General features: G+C 35.3%; 1 protein-coding gene across 4 annotated transcripts in view; it reads left to right on the top strand.

Moving 5' to 3' along the window:
* Positions 1-2263: 2263 nt before the first annotated feature.
* Msr1 (macrophage scavenger receptor 1) overlaps positions 2264-8634 on the top strand; it is a 63887-nt gene continuing 57516 nt past the window's right edge. For 3 of the 4 annotated variants that reach the window (XM_005008599.4, XM_013151628.2, XM_013151629.3), the window contains exon 1: positions 2264-2417. The gene's annotated coding sequence lies outside the window, so the exon portion shown is untranslated. Of the gene's footprint in view, positions 2418-5994; positions 6133-8634 lie in introns of those variants that run through there. The other variant, XM_063234598.1, reaches the window with a different exon arrangement.

Raw genomic sequence — 8634 nt, 5'->3', positions numbered from 1 at the left:
TGCACTGATCTGTATCCCCAGCACATTTTTTTTTTTTAAATTTTGAGACAAGGTCTCAGTTGCTATTTCCCAGGCAGGGCTGAAAACTGTGATCTGCTTGAGTCAACCTCTCAGAGCACTTGGATTGTAGGTGTGTGCCACCATGCCCAGAACTAGGTGGAATATTATAGAGACCTCAGCCTACACACTGATCTACAAAAGCAACAAAAATGAAGTAATTATATCCTGTCATAGTAACTGGGAGCAAGGTGCCCATTCTTATGATCTAGAATGTTTGTAATTTTTTTTCCACACAACATTTCTAATAAAGAATTTTCATACACCTGATAATACATACAGTGACTCTACATTAAGTGTAAACATATACCTTGCTAGGTCTTGAAATCAAACTGTGTTTGACTTTAAGCTCTGTTTACTTATAGCTTTATGATATGGAAAAGTATACATACAGATCACACATGTTTATACACAGAAAGAGTGAGAGGGGATTTTTAGGTGAATTGTTAGATCGACTTAGGAATGTAGAAGCAATCAAGTAAGGAAGTGGTTTGCAATGTGAAAGTACAGCGATATGCCGTCAATACTATAGAGACAAGATAGAAATAGAACTCACTCTCAATGAAAATAGTTCTCATTTTTGGAAAGTCAGTACATTGGTGTTTTGTCTTATGATTTCCAGAGTCAACTTTTCTAATCTTGTACTGCTGACTTTTTCACTGTCCAGATTAACAATATAAGAAGGGATTGTTCAACTCCAGATTTGGAGGACCCCATGTTCTAAAATGAGATGCATGTACAAATATAAGGGAAGTAGAGTGAGTTTTGATGTTAGTTTCCAGTTCCTCTTCACTAAGAATTTCATGGTAAATTTAAACTACTGTATTTAAGAAACAGCTTAATAACTGTCAGCCTGGATCAACTTGTGATCTTGTGTGTGTGTGTGTGTGTGTGTGTGTGTGTGTGTGTGTGTGTGTTAAACTCAAAGCTTCATATTAACTATATCCCAGGTTTTAAAATTTTTTATTTTGAAATGAGATGTCACTAACTTGACCTAAAGCTTGTGATCCTCCTCCCTCACCTCCACAAGTAGCTGGGATTATAGCATTCTATGCTGTGCTGGGCATAATCAGACTTTTTGAAACTACCTGACTAGAAATTATGCAGCTTACTTTAATGCCTCTGTTACTCTTGGCCATTTATTTATTGCTTATATATTTACTTTCAGGTTTTATTTAATGATGTTAAGGATTGAATCCAGTGCCCCAAGCATGCTAAGCAAGTGCACTACCACTGAGCCACTGTCTTTTGATGGTTATCTAAAGGATGGCTGGACTGGCCAGGTGTGGTGGAGCACACTTGTTATCTCAGCATTTGGGAGGATGAGGCATTACCACAAGTTCAAGGCAAGCCTGGGCTACATAGTGAGTTTAGGACCAATCTAATCCACATACTGAGACCCTGTCTCAAAAACAAAAACTCAACAAAACATAAAAGAATCATATACTGCTACCCATTCTTTTTCCTAGGCATATTGCCTTCTGAGAGATGGTATGTACTTATTAATTTTGACCATTCTTGGATAAGAAATCTGATTCCCCCTGTTTAGGGCACCAAGAAGTGCCTATAAAATGCAAATTAAACTTCTATCCTCTCAGAAATATTGGCTATAAAAACTCATTGATGTACTGTTGAATTTTTTTGTGTGTACATCATACTTGAAGTTGTTGAACTAGGACCCAGTAAATAATATAAAACACATACAATTCTGACAGAGTAGTACAGAGTAAGGAGTTTTCCTTTCTTTTGACCCCATATTTTCAGCCTCCATGCTCTGGGGGAAAAAAAAATAACTTGTTAGGTGGTCAAAGATAGATAATGCTTAGATCAGTAAAGAAAGAGTTAAAATGAGCATTATTTGAATATTGCTTTTATTTATTAGGCATCAAATCCTTTTCTCATGTGTTTGTGTTTCAGACCCAGGATACAGTGTATAGGAAAAAGGATGGAAAAAAAACTCAAATGTGAAGTCATCTCTCAAACTTATATACAAAAGAAGAGATTAGGGGAATTATTGAATGTTATAAGTCATAATTAGCTAATTAGCTAAAAGGCAAAGATCATTCTGCTATAAATTATGTGCCCTTTTCCAACACCCTTTTCTTTTTCCTTTTAACTTCTCATTTTATTTTTTAGTGTCCCACATGGGAAGAGGAATGAGTTGGGCACATTTAGATTTTGCAAACTTGTGGGTTGTAGAAAATGCTACTAAAACACATTGCTAAGAAAAATTTTCAACACAAGCATGTCATTTCCTTTCTTCATGGACCAGATGCTGAAATACTATGAGATACAATTTCAGATTTCAGTTGCAAAGAGAAGGAAGTGAATGAATCAGTGTGCCTGCTTTATACTCCAAGGTAAAAGAGGTTTACTTTAATGTCATTTTTCAAAATTATTTCTATTGTTTGTATGTGTCTACTGAGAGAGAGTGATAGAGAAAGAGACAGAGAGGAATATTATGGTAAATATGATCAGTAATTTCTAATAAAATGTTTTCTACTATTACTAATTTTATTAGGTTATTCTAACTGCTTATGTAAAGATATTTTGGTAAGTTTTGCTGACCGTAAAACTGAATATATGGGTATAAATATTCATGAAATACGCTCAATTTTGTAGTTGAACTGGCAAGAAATATTTGTCATATAATCATGCATGTTTTCATAAAAATATTGGCTTGACTACAAGTATGATTTAACTAATTTTAGTTATTCTATTTTCCTTACTTTTCACATAGTATTTCTGGCTTTAAGTTAATGCTTTTATCACCTTCACCTGCCCCTGTAGCAAACAGATTCTGAGTATCTCTGTAAGCTGTTCATTGAAGTAGATGTAGGGAATGGATGCAAAAACGAAAGCTTCTATTTTCATGAGTTCTTGATCTAAGGCATAGACTCCAACAGGTATGCTGTGATAAAGTGCCATGAATAACTACCGTGGAAGTATAGGAGAGCTGAAATTACTTCAACAGCAGACAGGATTGTTAGAGAAAAGATCTACGTGGAGGTGTTAGAATTTAGTTTCATCTTGAAAACTAGGTAAGACTTATACAGAATGAACTGAGGGGTTGGTGTTTGTCATTGCCATTTGAAAATAATGGTGAAAACAAAGGCACAGAACTGAGATTATTATGCTTTGTGTGGTGATTAAGAGTCAATATTCTAGGGCTGGGGATTTAGCTCAGCGACATAAGCGCCTGCCTTATAAGCAGGCAGTCGTGAGTTCGATCCCTGGTACCGATAAAAAGGAAAAAGACAAAAAAAAAAAAAAAACAAAAAAAAAAAAGAGTCAATATTCTAATAGTACACTGCCTGCTTACTATCAGATTCCAGAATCTCCACTCCCAGCTGGTGACATTAGCTAGTTACTTTAGTATTTTGCTCCTGGTTTTCTAAACTGTAAATGAAGAAAATAGGACTATATATCTGACGGCACTATAGCAAGGATAAAATAAGAAAAACACATGTATGAAAAATTGAAATTTTAAAATAATGATTACCCATTAACAGACAATTTTCTGTGTACCAAGGGATTTACAAAAACACACTTTTAATTCTCATTGTCATTCTTTATATTATTGTTTTGCTGCTAGGGAGTGAATCTAGAGTTCCATACACATTTAAATGTGCAAACTACCATTGAGTTTGGGTACATTCTCAAACACAGTGTAATTGAGTTGATGTTGTAATCATATTTCATATACATTAAGAATCTAGTTGAAAGAAGTTAAAACATTTGCCTAAGATCACACAGCTAGACAAAAGATAGCCAAAATTCAAAACTAGATTTTTAGATTAAAATACTAATGCCTTTTCTACATACAGTAACAATGTTGATCAAAACTGATATCAGGTAGAACATGGACATTAGAACTTCACTATAGCAAAACAGCTATACCAATATGATACATATATTTGATTATTTACCATGTAGCTCATTATTCTAAAATTGAAAAAAATCACTTGTAGGGAAAAAAAATTATATAATTTTGGGGGATATCCACACCAAGTATGAATATTTTTATGACATTAACTATGCAGTATATATCTATCTGTATAGAATCAAGTTTCATGTGAAAAGTGAAGTTATTTTTCTTATATTAGGATGGTGAGATGACAGTTTTATTTTTCCTATTAATTATTGTCCTGATATTTTTGTCATGAAAAGAGGACTTGTTAGCTTTGAAATTCTTTTACTGTGACTTTCCTATGGTTATTTCTATAAACTTTTAACTTATTATTTAGAAGCTGACATTGCAGATATTTTTCACTTCTCATGAGAACATGCTTTTAATAGATTATACAACCCACAAGGTTTCACAATCCTCTATCATTTGACATTTGATTGGAAAAGTGAACTTGTGTGAACTAAGTTTCTCTCTAACTTTAGAAATGTTACCTAAAGGCACATTTGAATGATCTGAACTGTTTACTGGCTTATAACAGGCCTCACCTATGTTAACACAACAGCATTATTTATAGTTATAAATAATGCATTATTATAGTTATTATAACTATAATAACTAAAGTAGAACTGAGTCAGTATGATATTCTAATAATAAATTCCCCAAAACAAAATGGGGACATTCAGAGTGAAATATTTTTTGTTTCAGTTTGCTAGTTACATACAATTCAAAGAAAAATATTTTATTTTCCAAAGTGTAAAAGAATTTCCATATTAGTAAACTTTGAACTTTGCTTGATACATAAACAAAGGTATGAAATCTAGTCATCTTGCTAAATATTTTGGGTATTATTTATCTCTCTAATCTTAAAATGAAATATTATGTATATAATGGTCACTTTCTAAAAGTTCTGACTCTGATCTCTGACCCAAAGAGATGAAAACTCTTCATCATCGTTCTAACCTGGGTGTGGAGACATATGTGAGATAAAACCAATAGGGAAAATTTATTTTATATAAGATTGTGATACCTATTAAGGAGAAAATCTAGCCAGAAAGGAAGTAAAGAAGGGTCACATTATCATATGTACTTTTTTTGAAACAGGTCTCACTAATTAGTACAGGCCTGCCTTGAATTCGCTATGCATCTCAGGCGTGGCTTTAACTTGCAATTCTCTTACTTCAGCCTCCAGGATATGAACCAGCATATATACTTTGGCTTTCAATTGTGACTCCTGGCTCATACCTTTCTCCCCATTGCAAACCACAGAAATTATAACTTATGAAAGGACAGCGAGCCATGAGACTCTCCTAATGTGTACTATACTTTGGAAGAAGGAATGTTGCACAGACAGGCCAAGATGATTCTGAGCAGACAGGCTTTCCTAGGTTTCTCCAAGAATTTTATAAGCAGTCACGCTTAGGCAGTGAAGCCTTCATAGAAAATCATAAGGACAGATATCTGAGAGCTTCCAGTTAGCTGAATGTGAGGGGGTTTATGGGGGTGGGGCTCCTGCAGAGATGGGCGGGGCCCATCTCTCATGCCTCACCCCATGCTTCTGCTCATCCACCCATGTAAGTGTGACATTTATATCCTTTACAATAAACTGGGAAACATAAGCAAATTAATCAACCTAATAAAGAGGTTACAGGAACCCCTTTTATAGCTGGTCAGTTAGAAGCTTGAGTGAGATGCTTAGGACTTGTCACTAACATCTAAAGTCACCATCTAAAGTGGTGACAGTTTGGGGGACTCAACACATGGGATCTGATGCTCTTTTTCAGTTAGATGATGTTAGTATGAATTGGGATCAATGGCACTCCATTGGCTCCCACCACCTCAGAATCACTCCTTTACTAGTGAGGGGAGATTCCCATCACCATTGAGGTCAGAGAAGTGATCATTTTGAGTGTGTGGTTGGACTGCATGATGTCAGCAGGAATTGGTTTTTCCTTTGCATTTTCAGGAATCAAAAGGAGTAGATCACAATTTTAATTACTCTACCGTGCTCAAAGAAAGGTCTCCTTTCTTGAAGGTGAGATTTTAGTCAGGAGCTGAGTGTGTTGGAAATCCATCCAGGGTGTTGTGCAATGGGAGAAGAGGTGTGACAGTGGAACACAGTCATTCTCGAAGCTGTGTGGGGATGAAGCAGAGATTATAGGAGAAAGGTAAGACCTGAGAAGACGATGAGGCTGGAACAGGATGGCCTTGGGGGAAGGATGAGGAACAGTCTGCTTCTGCATTGTGTTTGCAAACTAAACCTCCAGAATGTGATGAGTGATTGGATATGTAGACAAATGAAGCTAAAGGACAAAGGAGACCATTAAGTTTGGGCAGAAGAGAAATGTGAGTGCTCCTGTTAAGCACTTGTGCATGTGAGTTTGGGGTTCAGAAGAGAGGTCCATGCAAGAGATAAAATAGTGAGAGCCATCACCCTCGTAGATTGTGTTTAAAGCAGCAAAGCTGGTGAGATCATCAAAGAATCCGATAGAGAGAAGGCAAGAATTAGTCCCTGGCTCATTCTGGTAGTAAGATGATGAGAAGAGAAGGAGAACACTCTGAAAAAAAAAATGGAATTCTGCTCACTGTCTGTCTCAGAGCAATTATCAGCACAGTATCTCCAAGTAAGAACCAGAAACTTAAACAGATTTCATGAATACATACATACAAGGCTGTTCATGTTTACATATTTACTATTTATTGATCTTCTAATAGCTTTCTACTGCTTCATCATATGGGCAACTCAGCTCAAATCCACATGCATATTACAGATGCCCATTATGCCTTCTAATTCTTTTTCTTCTCCACGAACCTGACTGTTTCTTAGTCTGCTGCCAAGATTATTTTAATGGTTCTTCTATGTCTTCAGTGCCCATTCATCTTCTTTTGCCCATACACTAAGTATGTTTGTTCTTGATTTTCAGTGTTTTGAGTGTTTTTCCTTGAAAATGTACACATTACTGTTTCCATTTTTTTTTTGCATATTGTCTGTTGAAGCAGTATGCTTTGATACTTATTTATCAATTCTTTTAATTTTTTTCTGTCTTGTAATGCTCTTATCTTATTGCTTCCACTCAAGATTCTAGGCTGGGTCAAATAAAAATGAGCTAAAATCCAGAACTCAAGACAGCTGGGTAAGGAATGAATTCAAAGAAGTCAGGAGTCACTGTTTATTCAGACGTGGGTCTTACAGCTGAGAGTAGCCTCCAAGAAAGATATGGCATCTCATTTAAGCAACTGTTTGTGAGCTCCTACCTCTTCTTCCAGTATGCACAGCTGTGTCATGCATTCCCCACTCACTACACAATAAGTAGATGATGATAATAATTGGTTATAATAATAAATAGATGATATACCGAGATCAAAAAATCCTGGGGCAAGTGAGAAGTTTGGTTTGAAAAATGCACCACAGTCTCCAGTTCTGTTATTTAAAAACATCTGATTGTGTAACATGAAAGCTAAGATGGTTATATTCGATCACTTGGCATACAGAAAGCGTTTCAAGCCATTGACGTCACATCAGATCCCAGAAAGAATATGGAGAAAGTAAGAAAAGTAACAAGAAACTGAGCAAGCCTATGACACTGCTCTTTATGATTAATGTAGTTTTATTCTGGAAAAAAATATGCCAATATATCATGTAGTTTGTAATGAACTAATCCTTGCTCTGTCTTCCATCAGAAAACAATCAGAAATAATGTATTATAGAGAAGTCAGAGGGATTATTTTTCCTTCATCATTCAACTCAGTAGATTTTGGTGTTTATTTTCCTTCTAGTCCCCTATACCTATCTATGGTGCTATGTAGACCAAATATGTTTAATAAGTCTGCCCCAAACTATCAGAGTTCAAAATAGAGTAATATGCAAACCACTGATCACCCCCATCATAAACTGAAATAAAGGTAGATCAAAACTTGGAAGCTTAAGGAAAGACAAAACTGAATGTATTCTGAGGCAAAAAAGAAAAAAGCAAAATGTTTAATAGATAATATATTTTGTGATATTAGTAGTATTAATCCAGTTCACTATAGCTAATAGTTCTTTCAGACAAATTTTTCCTTAATTGTATAGTGATTTCAATATTTTGTTCTGGAGAGCCAGATTAATTTCTGTAATCAGAAAAATTAAAGAGTAAATCAGTGCATAAGATGCCTCTAGCTAGAAGCTCCTGCCGCCTGTGGCTGGGCTCTGTACTCCCATCTCTAATCCACTTGAAACCCTATGTTGTTCATAGATTTATGTTTTGTAACATGTTTTTCAGTCTCCAATAATCTCATCCCCAATTTCTGCTCATTTTTCAAAACACTGATAAAATATATCTTTTTTGTGCTTCTACCAAAAGTTAATCACTTCCTTTTGTCTAATGCCTGTGCCTGCTGTGCATATCACAGTTCAGGAGGATATTTACAATTTGTTTTTTCTAACAGTGTCTCAGATCTTTGAATCGCTGAGAGTGTTCTACACACGTTGATCTCAACTTCCTGCTTACTTGCACAGTTCTTGTTATATATAATGCCTTGGTAAATGATTTGGTATAATGACTCAGTAATGTGTGGATAAAAATAACATTTATGCCACTTCACTGAGGCACGGATAGAGCACTGTAGTAAATTCTACAAAATGATTCTTTAAAATATAAGTTTTGTTGTATAAGAAGCAGTCATATAGG

This window comes from Cavia porcellus, unplaced genomic scaffold (assembly GCF_034190915.1).
Source record: "Cavia porcellus strain 051 isolate PalLab524CR breed Dunkin Hartley unplaced genomic scaffold, mCavPor4.1 scaffold_24, whole genome shotgun sequence".
Lineage (NCBI taxonomy): Eukaryota > Metazoa > Chordata > Mammalia > Rodentia > Caviidae > Cavia > Cavia porcellus.
This window is presented reverse-complemented; position numbering and strand designations above follow the sequence as displayed.